This window comes from Varroa jacobsoni, unplaced genomic scaffold (genome assembly GCF_002532875.2).
Source record: "Varroa jacobsoni isolate VJ856 unplaced genomic scaffold, vjacob_1.0 scaffold_1076, whole genome shotgun sequence".
NCBI classification, from domain to species: Eukaryota; Metazoa; Arthropoda; class Arachnida; order Mesostigmata; family Varroidae; genus Varroa; species Varroa jacobsoni.
This window is the reverse complement of record NW_019213978.1, coordinates 515,850-536,822: the sequence shown is the minus strand read 5'-3', so window position 1 is coordinate 536,822 and position 20,973 is coordinate 515,850. Positions and strand designations below refer to the sequence as shown.

At 41.9% G+C, this 20,973-nt stretch overlaps 1 protein-coding gene across 1 annotated transcript in view; it reads left to right on the top strand.

Moving 5' to 3' along the window:
* gogo (thrombospondin-1 like protein golden goal) overlaps nt 1-20,973 on the top strand; it is a 47,548-nt gene that overhangs the window by 5,569 nt on the left and 21,006 nt on the right. The window lies entirely within an intron of this gene.

Below are 20,973 nucleotides of genomic sequence, written 5' to 3'. Positions count from 1 at the left end.
AATGCGATATCCACTAAGATACCATTTCATAAGAAAATTAACAACCTATTTTTATATACATTAGCTGGGGGCTAGCAGGGGACCTGGGGCTTGAATGAGTGACGGTTTCTCGTACAGTTTACTCATGTACTGCGTTAAGCAATGGCGAAGTGGTAGTGCTGCCAATATCGTCGACTTATCAAATGACGCGAAGCAAACCAAAGGCCAATTGCCGGGTACTAAAGTGACCTCAAATGGAAATTGAAGCTGTTTCGCAATACAATATCATGTCTATGCATGAGCTCGAAGATCAGTTTAGGTGTAGTGTGGTCGTCTGGATGTGGGCAAACGTGGTGAATCAAACGATAATATTATAGAAATAAAGGATACATTCTAATTCTTAAACTACCTAAAATTGATAAAAAAAAAATGTCTATCGGTACTCAAAAATATTTAAAGGATAAAAGCGCCTCGGTTCAAGATAAGAATTTATTTGGTAGTTCTGTCTTCACGTACTCGGTTATTTGTTTCTATTGCAACTTTATTGTTAAAGAGGCTCAGAGTATATCTCATTGCTTAGACGTTTATGCGAAATAAATATCCAGACAGCGGCAACAAAACTGGGGTCAACAAACGACTTGTCGGTTTTCTGATGGCACTGTTGATCTGACGTCCTTTGGCACTCCCTCGAGTTTTATCCACCTATATATTTTTTACTTTAGAGTGTTACGCCCGGTATCGCCGTTAGACATTCCATCAGACGGCACGTGGTAATATACTACCATTATACGGCTCGCCCTGACACGATCTACATTCGGAGCGAGAAAAAATGGAGCCATCGTCCACCCGAGCCAGACGAAGTCATACGAACCGCCCAGAACAACACCGAGATAACGTACAGCTCCGCTTTTTGGATTGGGGGGTGCTGGTTCCGCACCATTCTCCACATACACCACGGGCAGGAATGGTCCGGGCGCTATGTTTGTCGAAACCGGTCGATGGAGGGGCGAGGGGGGCAATTGACCAAGTAGTGAGCAGCGGCCTGAGTAGTGGCCATTGTCAGAACTGTATGTACAAAAACCGACGTGCTACAATTCTAGAAATTTATCGATAGCCAAAATGCAAAGATATGCAGTACATCTTGCCAAGCAATGGGCCATCGCTATTCGTTCCTCTAGTAACTCCATGACCAGCTATATTGCCAAACGCCTACAGTGCTGTCCCTATGACTATCTCTACTAGGAGTCCGTTGCTATTCTCCTATAGTGCATAATGGTTCGATTAGTTTTCACGATAATAAATGTCGGTTTCTAGGCGACGTCTGTCCCTGTCTGTGGCCGCTTTCCTATAGCCAACGCTTTTTTGCGGGAGAAGCGCAAATAATTATCCGGCCAGTGGTGCGGTTTGTCGATTTCTATGTCCACTGCTTTACTTCCCCCAGCCTCCCGTTTTGTTATCTCGGGGGCGCCTGACATCGAGGCCGGTCATAGATACATACAGAAAACGACGCAGTCCACGCCGAAGATACAAGCCTGCTATTCGCCACGCATCGAATACAAAAATAGACCGAAACGCTGGGATTGGGGTCAACAATGATAATAGTGGGTTCAACTACTATTGAGAAAGCACTGGGAGTGGGCGAACGGATTGCACAGCGTAGAGGGAACCTTGTTTCAGGAGAACGGTACCAATACAAATATATATGGAGAAAGACAAACAGAGAAAGGGATAAGGTGGATTTCCATTTGAAAGATATACTCTGAGCACTATCACGACTGCATCAAGGATTGCTTCTTGTTTCGTATTACTCACAGAGCGTCAACATTTATTTTGAGCGGGCGAGCCACGCAAAAATATGTCCAGCGAGATGAAACAGGTAACAGTCAGCAGTCCGTGTGTTCCTGCAATCTAGCTTGTAAATAGTGCGTATTTAATAATAATAATAAGAATAATACTCCTACTAGTATATATGACAAAGAACAGTGCTCTAACAAAGGGCGGTAAACATGGGCGATCTTGGATGGCTGCTACGGAGGCCAAAAAAGGCTCATATTGACAGAGTTTGGTTGAAATCGTTTCAAGATGCAGAATTTTTATCAAGACGTCTGTAACAATCCATATTATTTGATCTTTATAAAAAAAAAAGCTCGACATACCTATTCATTCATCCTGTCCTGGCTTTATGTATACTTGTGCTATTACTATGTGCTTTCAATAAAAGATAGAGTACCTACAACACGTATGTTGGCTTTTTCAGACTAAAGACTATCAAATGTAAAGTCAGACCCATTCAACGTCGCTGTGTTCGAACTTCTAATATTCATATGCACTGTGACAGGATAGTGCCTGCTCTAGCGTTAGCTCGATACCAACTTCTCCTGGTATATACGTCGCAAAGTGACCGCAGTGAATCTCAGTGTGCTTGAATCTTACAGCTTTATGAATGGAAATTATTGTTGCCATGGTCCTTTGCAGCATCTTGCTTTCCTAGGACTGCGCTAAAGGTCTTACAGCCGCCTACTTTGTTTGTGGTACACAACGGCGAACGTGTGAGACAAGAAATAATGAAACCGAATTAACGGCACACAGTGACAATGACGTACTCAGGAGTACGCGGCCGGTAGACGCTTTTCTACAGCGACCGGGTAAATTCGAAGACGTGTTACAACGTCCGCGATTTTCGGGACAATTGAAAAAAGCTCTGGTGTGTCCGTGAAATCTGTAGGGCTTGAAACGCTTGTCGCATCTACCGAACTGTACTCATTCAGGTTTCGTCGATCAAAATAACGGAAGCATCTGGTCCGTCATGATAATAATAATAGTAAAACAGATCTTAAAAATGTAATGGGTACATTTTTTTTTTTGTATAACGATGACTGCCGCGAATCGAATCGTTAAGCCATCACAAAAGGACGAAATTTCTCCTGTTATCGGCAGGTTGTTCCTTTAATCGTTTATTTTGAATCTTCATCGTACATACCTCTAGATTAATTGAATTAACTAACCACACCTTACGGGCCTTGCTACGTCGTAGTCTTTTCTGATGAAACAGTATTTTGTCATTTAGATATTTACATGAAAATCCTCAATTTGACCTCCGAACTTTGAATCCGAAATTTAACCTCAAGACTATTGCAATGTGAAGCGCTGGCCTCTCGGCATACAAAACATCGATTTCCTATTGTGTAGTCTACGTATTTTCCAGAAAAGTATATAAATATGTAAAGATGTATATAAATTTTCTCTCTGAAAATAACAAAATGTTCGCTAAGTACTGATGAAATTGCGCGCCATTATTCGAATCCGAATGCGTCCTTGCGCACACAGTCGGCAAGGACTGACTTCGTTTATGAACCCATCCGTTCAACGCGATTTTAATTACGTGATAGGTGTATTTTTTTCGAAAACATCACAAGTCACGGAGCGTGGAACCTGCACAACGGCTGTTGTCCTATTTACAAGCAAGTTAAATGAAACCACCCAATTATCATCGAACAAGAAGGAGCTTAAGAGGGACATAAGCGCACGGAGGAGGAGATGGGGAGTTGAATTAGTGCTGTCTACAAATTACAACAAGTTTCTTTTTTGGCAGCGTAGAAGAAGCTCGTAAGAGCATACAGATTTACAGTAGTAAGCATCTGCTAGAGCGAATTGTTGTCTCATAATGGGAAACTGTGTTTGTTTGGAGAACAGGTTTATTGTGAGAGGAGTCATTTTTACAAAAATAAGTAATGTGGGTATATTTGAAATCATTACAGATGCCTACACATAAAGTTTTGAGCTAGTGGGGCAATTATTTGAAAAATGAGAAGATTACCTTCGCACCTTCAGCACATACGAACGAAGCATTTCCAACGTTGACTTCAACATCTATAACCAATGTTTCTCACGACGCTACTGTGATAATTATTACGTTCCTTTATATTGCTAAATGTTTAAATGCTATATTGATATTATATACAGCATTGTCACATCAGACCACTTAATCTCACTTCATCTTTGTGTTGTCCTTCGTTGTTTCCTCAGACAAGAGAGGAATTTATCTTGCCAGCTCTATCTTTTTCTACCGATGCTAGATGTGCGAAGACTGCCGTGAGGCTCTTTGATTGCCTCTATCCGAACGAGTACGTTTTGCGGGGAAGTCGATATCGGTTCTGGCCAGACAAAGGAAAGCCGGGTATAGAGTTAAGTTTGGCTGTTCCCATAAGGGCCTGACCCACCAAATGACTGGCAGCAGAAGCGCGAATAATGCCTTGAAAAGCATCAATCGCCGTACTGCTACGAAAGCAAGTACACACAATCAAGAAAGCAGATCTTAAAAGGGAAAAAACCTAAAAACATGGTCTTGGTAAACCGTTAAACAAGATCGCAGGCGCGTATTTCAGCAGCGCACGGCTATGCGCATCTCTTGTCTATCGGTTATGTTAACATACATTTAGAAATGCTTTTTTTTTTTTATCTAATTATTATTATTATTATTATTATTACAAGAAAACATATGTCACAGGTTAATGATAACATTTTTTTCAGGCGTGGCAAAAACCAGTGCGGAATTATATTCTAAACCGGATAGCAGACTCATAAACACCATTTGGCAGCTTATAATGGGTAAACATGCCAATGTTCTCGTTTCGATGATCTACAGACGCTTCTATTTGCTTCTTAGTCTTCCGATAAATAAAGAGGAAAGCTCATATCACCATTAATATGATCTAATGGTAGATCCAGTTTGATTTGGTGTGATCGCGTGCAAGACGCCCGCGTGACAACAGCCGAAGAGATGACTGAGTAGAGGCTTTTTTTTTCGAGACTACTCGATCAATGGGAAAAGCAAGTGCTTAGCCGGCTAGCGATCAGTCGGACAGCTCAATGTTACAGTTCGATGTATGAAAGTCACCGGACCTGAGGGACAAAATACGAGGAAGAAACTAGTGCTGGGCAGTTTCTGGTTCATACACTTAGAGGCCGCGCTGACTGTGACGCTGGCTGTAGTGGAGCACACGAAACCATAAGTAATACGAGGTCCAAACATTGACTCGCTACAAGGCGATGGCTTCGTTTGAAGATCTGGCCGACCTTCAGACATACGTCAGTGCTGTTGTCCATTTCATCAGCATTGATGGGAGTGGTCGCGCTTTCGTTTGAGTCCGTGAATCGGAGAAGGCGGAGCTACAACCTGCGCGTTTCGTAAATGGACCTGAAGCCGAGGAACGTGACTTTAGCAACTGGCGATTTCTCACCTATTCGTATTGGGCGGGCTATTGAATACACTCGCGACTATTGTGTGACCATAGTAATACGCGGAGCGGCGTTTCTGAGGGAGTAAAAGTACACGCTCGGAGCTCGCTTTCAGCATTTCTCCTCCCAGCATCGATTTTTGAAGGGAGGAAAGTATTATAGAGACAAGGTTTAATATTGCCATTGATAAGTAATTATTGATAGAGCTGTGCCGCTTAAATAAATTAATTTTTTTCCCTGTTCTGTTTAAAAAGTGATACATTCATTTTTGGCATTTCCTCTATGGGGCTCGTAACAAATGATAATGACGTGTGCGAAAATAATATTTCATCATTGTACTTCGCTACGATCCAGTCTGCCCTACAACCGTTCTTCTTTGTCCTTAAATACTGGCACGTCGTCCTTTGAATGCGCTTAAAGCACGGTACGGTCTCATCTAGCCAACGCTCTATAAGAACATAACGATACTAATTTCGATATTGATTTAAGGCATAATTCTTGGAGTACGGACTGACTCTACAAACGTAGGGAACTCAGTGTAGGCGTCTTTGAGCCATTCAAAGATAGAAGTACTACCTAGTCTTCGCTGAGGTTGACACTGCTAGATTTTGCGCTGCCTAATAATCTTATAATTAAGTGTTTCGTTTAAATGTCGTTAAGAGGCTCGCTGTATTGTTAGAAGCCATTTGACTCACCTCCATTCATGACCGTTTGGGTCGATGCGAAGTTAGACCCAATTACAACTTCTGGTCCGTTTTCAGAACGCTTTCTTTTCTTGTATTAAAAGGTTCTGAACGCCTGTAGCTTTCCTAACCATAATGCATTATCGGTTGAATCAACTATACCTCTAGATATCACCGTGGCAAGACTCTCACACCCGCTGAAGGTACGCTATCTCCATTTGGGGCTGAGAAAGCCTTCAAGATGACCGACGTAGTTGCCTAATTATAAATAGTATACATTGTGAGATATAATAGACTACAGTAAACACTATGCACTAAAGATTACATGGTAAAGGTTGTCAGTGCTAGCATTTTTAGCCAAAAATGCTAAGGCGAAAGTAAATAATCAAGGCAAGACTGATGTGGCATGCTTAATAGTACCGACGCCCCCGAGACTATGACGCGACAGCATGTTTTATGAAGACAAAATCTATGTACTTTAGTGTATTATACATACAGTGGGGTATCTGAAAACTGTACAGACCTCAACATAGGACTCATTGAATCTTCAGAGAGATTAAGGAATAACAATAATGCTAACACTGAGCTTCAACTCAGTCTCATAAATTTGCATAGTGCATACGCGTGATTCCCGTTATAAAAGTTAGGTAAAGATTTTACAAAATTTGAGATACATAAACCATAATGCCTTGTGTAATCATTCAAGGATAGGAACTACCATAGGAAACGCAAATGAAATCTACGAACAAAATCGCCGAGCGAAAGCGTCACCTTAATCTTAAAAGGAACCCGGGTGCATCGTTGAACCAAAGTTTTTTCACTAAATCAAAATTGTGAGCTGGTATCTATCGAATCATTGAACCTCATCATGCGATGCTTGAAGCCGTAAAGTTCAGCCATTCGTTGAAGAACAAACCGCGGCGCCAGGACCTTTGCATAAGTTCAGGCTTTGCGACATACATTATATGCTATAGACGCTTTGTGTAAAATAGAGAACGTTTAGTGATACGCCGAACTATTATTACCTGTGATATCTACGATGATATGATGAAGCAGCGGCAATATCTGTCATGGCGTCGTTCGTAGCGAGCACTAGTTTCTCGATAACTCCTACTTTGTGTAACTGTATGATATTTAACCATCGGGCACTAGAGGCAACTAAAACGACGTGCCATAAGGTACCTCTTAAATGTATTTTTTCTTATACCAGCGAGTAGATGTTTCACGAATCATTTCGGGGGTTTGTAACGGGGTTTGTGAAACGAAAGAACACCGATTTCATAAAAATGACAAATGTTTATGTGGACACAGCACGTAAGCCATGGCTACCCTGATGCTAAATGTTTTAATCTGATTTGAAAGATCTTCAAGTCTTTTTCTCCTTCTTCCATATATTTATGTGAACTACACAAACCTTCTGTAATCCCTATACGTTAGTCTAGAGAAACAGAACTCCGATCCACTGTGATTCACTATGCTTACGTATTACCCGCTACTGGCAATAGTTCTTTGTCATATAAAAGACTGCGCGAGAAAATTTCCATGCACCGTTTCCTCGAAAGTAAACGTGATGAGCGTGATTTGCCTCCCGTAGACGTTGCCGCTTTCGAGAAAGCGAGCTTTCTCTTTACAGGCTTTGATTCTCCGAACTGTCGAACATCGGTCCCTATAAGTGCGTCTAAGTGTCCTTAAAAATGTTCTGTGAAGCAGCTAGGCTTCAACCAACCTATCGCGATATACTTGCGAGCAGTAGAGATTAAAGCATTAAGGATATTATCTACGGGCCAAGGCTGCAAAGCGAGCGTTTCCCCTAGGATTGTATATTGGTGGAGATGTCGCCTGATCGAACAGATTATACGATTATACGTTTTACCGTTCAGTCAGATATTGTAGGGAATTGCCGGAAAGTTACCGTTTCAATACGTAAACTGCTCAGGAAGGTCTCCATTAGAATAGAATACATTCAGCAGTACTTGAATTGCGCCTTCTGGGTATCTGACAATATTTAAATCGATATGCTAGGGCTTGCTCAAAAGGCCTTTATCTGGGTAATACACAGTTTGCCATGAAAATTGCCAGTCTTCCAAACAAGTAATTTGTCTTTCTCCATTATGAGATGTAAATAAGTGGTCTCTAATAGGGTAGTAAACTCAAGTGCGCTTTGCCTAAACGCCCCAAACGATTGTCGTTATAGTTTACTTTGTTTATTAACGTTTGCCTTAGGTTGATCTGAGTCCTAGCCGTTACGCCCATCTAGGACCGTTGAGTTTTCCATCTTTGCATACTTTTACACGCCTATTTAATGTATTTACATTTGCGCGTTGACAACACTATTGCTTAGTTTTTTTCGGCACCGCTTGGCAGTTTCTCTTTGGAGCTGAGCACCATTTCGGTGTCAACGTCTTTTCGCGAAAGCTAATAAAGCAAGCTTTGACTGATACGTCGCTTTTCCCTTCATACAATCAAATCATTTGGTTGGCGCTTTGACGCTGCCCTATAGATATGAGGCAGGCTTAGGTGGTATAAATGGTTTGGGCTTTGGTAAGTGGGCGCCAAGGTCCCCTGACAGCCAGGGATCAATACGCTGAGAGCCAGCGGCGCGCGCTGGCTGCCGCAAAACGAATCGCATGACACGGCAATAAATCTTAAATAGAGCTTAGATATAGCGAAGAGCGAGATGCTAGTGAGTAAAAAGAGGGATCCATTGGGTTACAACGGATCTTTCAGAGTCGCCGGTGGCGGCTGACCGCACCGTCGTATGTGTTCGTGTATGAGAAAGTGAATATTTTGACTCGAGGCAGCTTCTGAAGCAGGCCTGTTTCCCATGCCTCCTAGATGAGCCATGTCGTGTCTATATTGATATCAAAATTGACTCTCTCTCGAAACTTGCTTTTGATGGAAAACGTGGCAGAGTCCAAAGAGGGAGACGGGGAAAACCGTGTGAATAGAATGAATCGCAAGCATGTCGCTGATATAAAATTCGCGCCACAATGTTTGGGTGAGCAACGCTGGACCTGCAGTGGCTCACAGTCTGTTGCTAGCGGCGGATGAAAGCCTGTTGGGTTTTAACGAAGAAACCAAACCGTTCGTTAAAATTTGGGTTTTCCTCGTTTCTGTACGTAACTTTTCTATTTAATGTTAAAATTTTGATAGGAATCCATGATAATTGCCTGGAATCACTACTTCGCCCATTTCGGAACCACTGTTCATGATGTACCAAAAATTACACAACATCGTCAAATTGGATCGTATACTTATGGAACGTTTCTACGTCCGGCGCTGGAACCGTTACGCATTACTTCAGACGACTGGCTCGCTACCCGAGACGAAGTATGTCTGTGCTCAAACCTACTAATCAGGTGTTCCTAACTTTTCCCTAACACGTTCCCCAATGCCCTATCATAAAGACAAAAATAACACAGATACCTGGTAGAACATTTGTATACTTGTTTGCACTATGTTGCTTCAGAAACTCCACTTTTGACTGAACTTAATTATCGTTTTGGAACCATGTATTTTGCAGAAAGCATGTATCCCTGCTCTATCTAAACTTGTGTATCACACAGGAGTCCACATCGCTTGTTCTCCTCTTACTATCATGAATATAAACACGACTTTTCGTAGTGCTTCCATGAGAAGAGTAGTATATACACCGACACAAAGGTAGACGCTGTGGTCATTTATTACACGCGCGATAATATAACCTGAGGTCACAGCTTTTCCCCGAGGTCGTCTCTCGCACTAGATCTAACTTAGGTTCCGATGTTTGAAAGTCGTTTGGAAACCAACGTCGTCTGCTAAACCGCTTTGTTCATACCGTCAGACTGCTTTCTCTGGTGTAGGATTTCCCCTTTGCGACAAAGGAGTTTGGTTCACCCATAAACGCTTTATCGAGCGTTAACAGCAATGCATCTCCTCTACCGGAAGGACCAGTCGACAAGGTTCTGTTCATATAGCGCGATGAGGTATTATCCTCATATGTTTCTCCCTCGCACTGGTCCATTCACAGAACGGCGTTCAAAAAACAGACTTTTCAGGACCGCTACAACGTACTAAATAACGAGATCAGAATAGATTATCGTGCCTTCCTACACGGATTGTTGTTCCTCCCTTTTTTGCGTGGTCCAAAGCGTGCATAGTTATAGTTTTGATCTATAATAGAGAATCTCTTTCAGTATGGCGATTCATGTTGATGAAATGTTTCTTAAAGGCGAAAGATGGAAGGGAATTATTTTTTGTACACTTTCCATAAAGGCGTTGGAAGTTGAGCCTGCCAGCCTACTTGAGCTTGAAATGGAACTTACAATTATATTTTGTACTGGATTTTATGCGGGGCAAGCAGTATACGCTTTATCAGCTAAGCTGCCTTAAACGTTGCTTCAGTGAAGGCCTTATGCATTATATGAAGGAAGGTAGGACTGTTTTACCAGGGGAACTTTGTGTGTATCTTATAATGCGATAAGCTCGTCCGGGAGAACACGTATGTAAAGTGAGGTAATTTCAAAACTCGTGAAATTATAGTACAAAAATCTTCCGTATAATGTTTTGCTTGTCGTGTAATTATCTACGATGATTTGGCTTAGCAAGTTTTTCACTAGAAAAAGCAATGCACGTTACGTTGAAAAGTGCATCGGTGCTATGGCTATAAAACAAAAAAAAATTGTAGCACTTTGTATATTTGCTGCTTCTCCACTTGCTCCTTTATTATTAACAATTAACTAATTCAGGCCAATGTTAAAGCGCATGTAGGAAATCTGCTTTTCGAAATAATGCCGCTCAATGTGTTCTTTAGAGATCCCTCTGCTATTCCATGACACCATTGCAAAGACGAAAACTAGAATACATGTTACACACCGCTAGCGAATAGGAGCGTCGACGCCAATTTCCCGAATTTTCAGTCTATTGCTCAAGGTTTTTTTTCTCAGAACGATATACAAATAGACTGTATATTAAGTGAACTTTCTAGAGTATTAAAAGATGTGTTGCACTATTAACGAGAAAGAAAACCAACTAAGATTTAATTGCATATTCTCTTCTGCTGCCTTTAATTAGTTTCAAAGTTTTTAGGCCAGGACAATGCCGCTAAGGAGTCATGTTAGGGTGTAACGGTTGAGTATAAACAACTTGGGCTGCCCTAATTAAATATTTACAATTCTACTGTTTCAAACGCAAGTCCCTTTCAGTAGCCATAAGGAGCTTCAATTTCTTCTTCGCTATGTTTTATGGGTATTAAGGTATTGATATGTTTACCCTGCAGCTTTTTTGGTTAGTATACAGCTACATGTTCTATGGAGCGCCGAAACTCGTATAAAAATGAATATCCTCTGGGTATCGGCTACAAGCAATCGTCAATTAAAATTAGACGCCAAAGACTAATAAGATGCTTTCAAACAGACCTCATATCGGGGATTTCGAAGATCCAGAGTCCTACCCGTATCTCATTTGTAATCGGGCTTTGGAAAATGACAAACGTCCTGTGCTTAATAGAGAACTTACCGCCTGCGACCCCAGGAAAAATAAGCTGTAAAGGAATTTAAAGAGTCGTGCAGAAAAATTGAGACCATTTGTTTTTGAACATATAAAGCTCTAATGTGCTTTATGTTGGTAAAGCATATAAGAAAAAAAAACGCTTCACAAAGGACTTGTTACTGGAATTGTTAGCTCGATCGCGTCGTATAGTGCGTGTAGCATAATCATGCATATCGAAAGCTACACGCGCAAGCTGGATAACCCACAATCCAATTTTAACATACGATACCTTTGTGAACTACATTTGTAAAGCAGCGATGCAGATTAGTACAATAGCAAACAGTATTTAATCAGAGCTGATCTCGAACGATTTGGAAGTGAAAATGCATCGTTAGTCGCAGCCAAAACCCCAACCGTCTTCTTTGTCGCTATCAGTATTGTATGACAGAACTATTAACCTAACTAGCACTGCTACAAAGTCAAATTTCCGGAGCCAGTTTTTCTCATAGATATCAATCTAATATATACCATCGTGTTCTATGCAAGCTAGCCGTTTTCGCCCTTCGGACGGTTAGAAGTGATCAGGTTGACTTGGGTCTGAAAAATCCTGGGTGGGTCTCATGAGGGCACGAGGCTGCCTCACATATATTCATCATGCACCGGTGCATCCAGTCGGTTGTTCTGTCTCACCTCGAGTATACGGACTAAGCATAGGCAGCTGAACCTTGTTGCCAGTTCAACTAGGCAGAAGTTCCGCAACTGGGGTTCTCAAGCGAGCGGCTGACAGAAAACAATGGCAAGCTACTCTATTGAATTATTGACCAGTTTTCCCTGAAACTGGGGGAGGATCCTGAAATGTTAGTGGCGTTTCAGCGATTACCAAGAGGCACTCCGGCTACTAGGTTGACAGGCTGGTGTATACGGATAGCCAGCGGCGCCAGGCAAAGGTCTATAGTACCAACGAGGGATGAAAGTAAAGCAAATGGCAACGTGAATCAGAGCGGCAGCTTTGCGAGCTGTTTTGCATAACAAAGCAGCGGGAACAGCAGCAGTAATGATGGCTTTTCACTGCGTCCCTAGAGCTGACTAAACATCTGGAAAATCAAAATAGCCCACTCATTGAAACGTGTATATATTCAACCTAACCATTGCCATGGCCACGAACCCGCCTCGCCTGCGGGCGTCTGCACCGTATAACGAACCAAGGAAAACAACTGGGTAGGCTAACATGATAATTATTTTTCTGTTTCGAGAAAGAGAGCTCTGCAGAGCGTCATTGGATCGGTACGAGTATATGAAGCGAAAGCATTGTAGCATTGCACTTTCTTCGCTACCGATAACTGAAAGCAATGAACCAGCGAAAAGCATAGATCCCATGGGCTTCATAGCACTATAGTGTGTACTAGCAAGAAGGCAACACGTTCGTGAAAAGCCTACAAGATACATTGTACTTACAACTGGGAGCTGGTCGATCAATTGGTAAAAGCCGTATTCTTCAGATCGTTCATTGAGATAGAGATTGTTTTATGACTGCGCTACGCTTAAGGAGCTACTTCCCATCACGATTATTAATGATAAGCACATCGATAACGATCCTGGTAATGGTAAGTACAAGTTATATGTACATATTTAACAACAGCCGTTTTTTGGTTCTTGACAGGATACCAAGCTAAAACAAAGAACTATGCCGAACTTTTTATTATGGGAGCTACCTTGAGGGTTCGAGAGTACTTACAGGCACGCCTATGTGGTTTTTAAATATTTCGGTAATGACGAAGCTAAATTTGCAAATTGATTGTAAAATGATATTAAAAACGCGTTTTTATTAATGTGACGTCTAGATAAATATGCTGTAGATGTACACTAAGGTTTGATCTTGTTTTTGCTTTCCGTTTGCATACAACCGCAATTTCTCTAATCGACTTTCCCCTGCTCGAAATTGAACTGTCCCCAAAGGATTTGCTGTGCTGGTACACGTTATGTTAATAAATTGATATTAGAGCTTCATCAAATACATCATCTTAAGCAAACCTTTATTGTTCGTTAGGTTGAAGTATATAATATTGTTTTCAGCTGAACTTTTAGTTTGAATAAAGCCAACTAGAGCTAGCAATGCTATGAACAAATTACAAAGAACAGATTTGCTAATCATCTGACTAGGTAAGCTGTCATAATGTGAAATTCCATACTTCTTACGACGCAAGCTAATTAGGTTCTGCCTATTATTAAGAAGAGATAGGAGTTGAAACGTCGCGTTTTTGACGTGTAACGCAGCCAAAGAACTGAATTAGTTCCTTTGCTAATTGTTTGATAATGAAAACAAACCGAAAAAGTGTACTCGTTCTGTTTATATCGCTCCCTCTGTATATCATTCTGACTAAGTAAGGCAAAAAAAATTCATCCACTCTTCTGGTTTGCGTGAAATCCCCCCGCTCAACAAAATTTCTAACTTATTATCTTCTTTGATGGGTCTGGGCCGTCAGCGTAGATCAGTTAAAGCTTTCCCTTTTGTTCCCTATATCTGTGTGTATGTGTGTCTATCACGCCTGACGTGTTATAAGCTCTACCAGTTTTCGTGCTCGAGGACGAACCTTTAAAGCCGGCCTCGAGCTCGACCTCGGTTAGGCTCAGCCGAGTATTCTCCCTTGCGAGCGCTAGTAGCTGAGCCATAAAAGAGGCTTGGCTACGCGTCATTGGCGGCCAAAGTCCTTTGATTTAGCGTGGCCATGCAGGAAACATTATGTGGTAATTGCGGCAGCAGCACCACTCGTAGTCGGAACGCTCCGTTGCAATCAGGGCAATTGAACCTGCGCTTCAACCGTTCCGGTATCGGCCTCGCCCACGAGGGTTGTACTAGTATGCTTTTCTCGTATAGCTTCTCCTACTCACTCTTGCTAAAAATGGCGTTCAATCTCTGCTGTTGCAGCTGCTGGACGTACAGCGACCAATCTCAATAGATGAGGCCAAACGACAGACGAAGATTTCAGAGACAGGCATTTCTGAAGGGGACGAGAGATGTTTTATGGGAAAAGGGACGGGCCATCATAAGTATTGCTGACCGTAAGGTGCATGTACATGATACAGGGTGCGAAAAGGGGTTGTGAAGCTTTTATTGAAAGAAAGAGAACAAGTGACCTGTTTTAGGATCGAGTTCGGGGAGGAGTTTGGACCGGCGGAGTGGCCAAGCTGTCGCCAATAGCAGCGTGAACCAAAATAAACTAGTTTTCTTGGCTATCAGTCTCAGATTGAGAGTTGAAAAGCTTCTTGACTGTCTTTTTTTGCTTGAGGTTCAGGCGACGTAGGGAAAAACAGAAAATCAGCTCGTAGACTGACTGTGGAAAGCTCTTTGGTCCCACTCGAACGTATCAACAACGCCAAGGTATACCCCCACTCAGCGGTAGATCGCGTTTAAGAAGAGCTTTTACTTACATTGGACGGAGTGCTTTACCTGAAAAAATGGTGATAATGAAACACTTTATAGTTCTTTGTGAGGACATGAGAAAGGGTGAACCTAGGGAGGGATTTTATTTATATTATACCTATAGCAATAACGATCTTGTATTAATATTTATTTATGTATTGAATTGGCGGAATATAATTTTCCCTTTTATTATACTATGAAAAAGTTGCATTTACACGGGCTATCTCGCTTGTCATTTCCAAGAAACGAATAGTAAAAACGCTTAGGTACGTGTGAAATGTTTTATGCATCGCCTTTTCTTTTATTACGTTGATATAATAGCAAGAGACAAAATGTCTATCGATAACTCGAAATAATTATAAGGGCTACACCAGACACCTATTAGGATTAGGCACATTAGGCAACTGTCCGGCGATTATGAGCATTTAAATCGAAACTAGAATCAGGCCGAATTTTTTCCCGTATATGGAAGCAATGGCACCAGGGCCTGACCAGTTCGCGTCAGCATGTAATTCATAACATTAGGCCGACTTCTATTGAAGTTATTGGGTGGAGCGGTGGCACTGGTACGCTAAGGTGGCGATGGTTACAATGTTTATAGCCGGTGAAGGTCTAAAGCCAATAATCGTAATGAACCGTCTATAATTAATATCTGAGGTCAAGCTTTTTGCGATTACTCTCGGAAGTATCGGCTTCCGATCTTGTTGGAATATGAGACATCCTATGGAAAATATGTGGAACAACCGTATTCTCAAGACTGTCTTTTGTTCTCGCTATACGTGTTGATTTACCCTTTAATGTTATGTGATGTTCTTTGAATATATATTTTACTTTGGTTATTAAAGTCTACCTAAACAGGTACTTCCGGTTCAACTATCTCTGGATATTATTATTATATCTCGTTGTACGTTGTCAAACTGATAATATTTAAGAATACACGAGAAAAGTCGTATTCGTTATGTTACACTGTCACACTATTTATAAGAGGATGCGCCCGCCCTTCAATGAGGTGCCGCCTTCAAAACGCTCTTCCTTGAAATGGGTTTTTCCTATCACTGCGTAATTGCTGCTTGCAACCCTAACTTGACTCGAACGTTGCTTTATAGTGGAAACGGAAAATACTCAAACTAGCTGACTGCAGCATTCACCGATGTGAAAGATTATATAAGATCGCTCTCATCGGCCCGTTAGGGAAGTCGAGCAGTTGGATTTGAGCAAAACAACTTTCCGGTTACGGCAATAGGCGCGTCTCGATTATTCCGGCATTAGGAGGACCGGCTGGTCCACCCTATCAAGCAGGTATTTTTGCAGGTAAAGCTCGCAATTTTCGCAGTAGCTAAGAGGTTGTACGTACGGGATGTTTTTTCTTCTCTAGCAAAGCATTGATCGTTTTGCTTCTATGTCAATTTCATTTTAGAGTGAGGTGTATCTCTTTCAGCTAGAATTGTGCGATAGTTTCTACCGTATGTTTCTGTTCGTGAGTCAGAAACTTCGTGTAACAAATAATAAGGCCTCGCAGCTAACGGGATCTGTCTATTAATCTAGTTTTATAATTCGCTAGCCCTGACCGCGAGACTTGATACAGGTCAACATGGAACCTGATATAGAAGGTATCCTACATATATTCCAGGAGCCTATGTGACCTTAGCTCGTAACATAATAATAATATAAGTTAATAGTTCTTTGCGCACTGGCTGACACGCGCGTTCCTTTATACATTTGAATTCATATATAATACTACCTACTTTGGCTAACAGATGAAGACCGACATGTCGTTATTAATCTACTGGTATATACACAGTATATGCTTTCATTTTTGTAGTTTTACGCGTCCACGGACAATCTGCAGCAATAGTCTATCCTTCTTAGCTGATCAGCTTCTATTGCTGTCCAAACATCTAAAACAATTGGGTTCAAGATGATATCAATATGGACACCAATACATAATGTACATAGAGTTGTCTATCGCCTACTTCCTATTCTGCTCCGACTCTTCTCATTGTATGTGGTATATGCACGCATGGATATGGCAAAACTTGCACCCAAAGTCGAACGTTTTTCTCTGTTTGCTTAAAACGAACAGCTTAGTTAGGTCCAACGTAGCTAGCATACACTCCTCGGGAGAAAAGCTCTTTTCAAGAGATGAAGCACATCAAAGGTATGGTTGGAAATGCTGGCTGGTGTCCTTTCTTAAGCTCATTTTTACGTCCGCGTGTGGAGACAAGGTTGAATGAGCGACGATGCTGACCAAATTCCCCCCTGCGTGTGTTCATCGACAGATGAATCCCGTCACCCCTGACTGTTACATTTTCCAGGGATCCCTCACGAATGGGGTAATGCTTACACATCAGACGATGGAGTCATGAATATAAGAGTTGTACGAAAATTGTTGAACAAATTCTCCGTTGCTTACTTTTTGATTTTAGTTTTTCCTGAAACGGTGAACCTCAGCTCACGGAAAGCAGAAGCCACAGCCAGACGTGCCAGACGCGTGCTGGAAGCCGCCACTAGAAGTTACTGCGGAATCCAAGTCATATTTCTGAGACTCTGAGATGAAAGCATTAAGAACCGCTCGGATGAAACAAGGACGCGTCATTTTCGAGCGTACATAATATATGCCACAGAAACCTGATTGTTTAGAAGTAGTGCAAAGAGTCATTCTTCACCGTAACAGAAACAGCCATGAGAATAGGAATAACAGCTGGCAACTAATCATAATAATAATAATAATAAACGTTCATTAGAGACCCAGCAATAATATTGGCGAAATATCGACTAGTGCTCTACGTCAACTTACATTTGGGCTCGACGCCCAAATGCGCAAATGGTCATACGCTGGAAAACGTACGGCGATTCTTGAATCAATATGAAAAACTAGCCTAAAATAATTGTCCTCGTGATGGTGTTTGATTGCTAAATTTAAGGACACGATAGGTAACCTAGGCGCAAATCTGAGTAAAATTACGTTTTAATCCTTTAGGGGAAAAAACCATGCAATAGAATGAGAAGTAAATTTAGTCAAACTTTTTTTCTGATTGCCTTTTCCAACTTGCCCTTATCGAGTTCGCTGTCCTTGACAAATTTTTGAGTCCTAGATAGCAGTACCGTAACCTGCCGTAGAAGGAACGACTGAGAGCATCGGTTATGGTGAGAAAACTCGAAAATTACCTGATGCGTAACTAATTTTAACAACGAATAAATGTATTGCATTATTCTTAATAATAAATGGTTCTCATATCATGTATTATCTTACTCTTAAACTCTGCGTGTCTGCGCTTTGTACCTACTTCAGCTTAAAGTCCTATCGCTATAAAAACCAGTATAGAAAGCCGGACAGAAACACGTGGCAGGAGTTTCGCTTGAGCGAGCATGCCTTTGGCCTTGCAGAAAAGAGGCACCTGCAGGCGAATATGTGTACACCAAAGCCATTTCATTGACGCACGACAGCGTGAGCTAGGAAACTGCTATTGTATCTTGTGTACTTGTCTGTGACAGCACATTTAGCTTTGGCCTTACTTAGATCCTTCACGCAGCGTACCAACAAACATTGCAAAAGTTCCCTGTTCGATCACTACCTGTTGAACGGTACGCTAGGACTCAGCAAGGCATGAGTATTTGCATCTTTTCCTCACGTTGAGGCCAGGCATTTACCAAGTATGATAAAATCGCATGGGGTTAACTCGTTTCGTTGACAGTGTAAATTATAGATATTGTTCTAATAATGTATTAGGACTCTCAATGGCAGTAAAATTAGCAAGAGGGAACGATCTTAAAAAGAAACAGTATCCCAACGTACTAGCTGTTTATAATACGCTAGTTATTTGAGCACATGTCCTGTTGTTATAGTGTAACGCATCCTCTAACCCAATAGCAACTCGACTATCAACATCATTTCGCCTAAGCATCTAAACATTCAGAACCACAAACTGCTCATATCTACTAGAGTGGTGGGTAACATAGAATCCAATTGACTGAGCTGTGACGCATCCACTGGGTCATCGGGGTTACCGATCGTTTCCGTACAGCTCTACCCTATTTCGTGGGCCTCCTAGTATTTAGTCAGTCTGAGAACAAAGTGAAGTCAGAATGTGCTAACCGGGAACATTGGGCATTGTAAGCTAAAGTCAGAAGAGGTGGAATGAACTTAGACTTTTAGCCAGGAAGACTACGCCATCGTCGAACATCGGGAAAGAGCTAGCTAGGCATCAAACGAAAAATTCTGGGGATCCCTATAGACGAACCGCTTTCAACGTGAACACCTTTTCATTAGTCGTCAAGCCGCTCCCTGCAACTGCAAATATATCTGCTCTTTTTAATTAATTTTCATACCAGCGAGCATCTATTGCATGGCGATGATAAGTGCATCTAATTTAGAAATGACCCAGACATCTGCATACATTATGACTTATATGTCATGACGAAAATAGTCAGAAAACGCATATTGGCTTCGGTTCTGAATAACGGCCAACAGGCGTTGTTGGCCGTTACCCAGAACTTGAGCGTAAGCACTGGATTTGCAAGCAGAATTTAAAACTACTCCTATTGCATACTGATACATAACCTTATGCTACTATCGCTTCTGTCTATGGTTAGCACTCGCTATCCATACAATTCCCATCAATTCTGGGCTATAACGCCATACTTGAATTGCACTATTCAGTGATCCCATCGTTGCCACTGGCTAGCATGCGTGTAAGCATACCTCCACGCTTATGGAATTTAATTGAGCATTTTCACGGACGAGTTGCCCATCGGAACGCTCGCATGGGCCGCTCATATCATCATGGGCAGCACACAAAGATATCCAGCTCGGTCCGTTGTGGAACATGAGTCGTCGGCGATCATCGCCTGTTACCTTTGCAATCATACCGTCTATACGTAAGTTCCTATGAGTCTAATACCGTACATAGATAGCGTCGTATAAGTGTCTCTTTAACAAGCTTCCAGTCTTTCTTTCCATTACATCGCGTTTTTCTTGTACTTCGTAATTATGGCCAGTTATAGTAGTAATCATTGCACCGGCACCTTGCGTTTCCTAGTTGAGCCACGTAGAAGAACGGATAGAGGCTCTGAATTCGTTGCGGTCTCATTTTTCGACACTGTAGTTTTACGTGTCCCCGCTAACCACTACGAATTCAGCAGATCTCCATTAGCTTCACTCTCGATGCAAAGGTCAAATTTCGGATTGTGCAGAGAGCTGGGTAGATATACCAAACATCCATAGATAGTGAGGATTACTGAAGTACGCTGGCGGGCGTGTGTAACGGTGGCGGTTAATGAATTGTTTCGTTCAGGGTTGCCGGGGGAGTCGACTAGAGGGACAAGAGGAGAGCATCGTCGCTGAACAACAGACGCTGTTATAATTCGTGGAATAGAACGAACATGGAGGACTAGTAGGCAGAAACAGTAGACAGACTACAGCGGTTACTCGAGTTGGAACTAAGAGAAGGCTTTTACCCGCAAGGGACCTGTCCCCAGCGCGCCCCGTTCGACACTGTAGCGACCGTTGGCGTGAAACTGGTCAGCGGGCCGGTTTAAATGGGAGGAGACAGATTCCTGGACGTTGCGTCCCTAGTGGTAAAGAACCTCCAAGGGAGGTTTGCTACCAGATGATGGCGGGTAGACACTGGTTTCGGTTAATGCCTGCATTTATATTAGCATTGTTACCGGTGGACACGCAAATAAAGATGCTCTCCCAGTCTCCTTGTACGGGAACCTTGAACAAACCTTATTAGGGAGACATCGATAAGCAGTAGATTAGATGCTGCTTTTTCCGATTTGTAAGTTGAGCAGTCGATTTCACGCACGTATACAGAATTGATAAAATTATTACGGCACGCTGATGAGGAAGACCCGATCGTTCTTCTCTTTTTTGTCTGTTAACTGGGGTTTCAATGTGGTGTTCATATAGATACAGTAAACACGAATAGGAGTATCGGGTACGCGGTCTATATCTGCTCTCAGATTAACAGATAAGCCGAATACACAAGGTCCTGTGAAAGATGGAACAATCAATTACAAAGAAAGGGGAATAAGGAGGACTTTTTGGAACTGCAAATCCTTTAAAAAAAAAAGGCTCAAATTAGCGGGCCGTCAGCTTAGAAGCGAAAGAAGTTTAAATTAGGGTAAAATGTTAGCTCACCGTAAAAGCATATGCTTGTTTTAACTTAAGCTCACAATTTT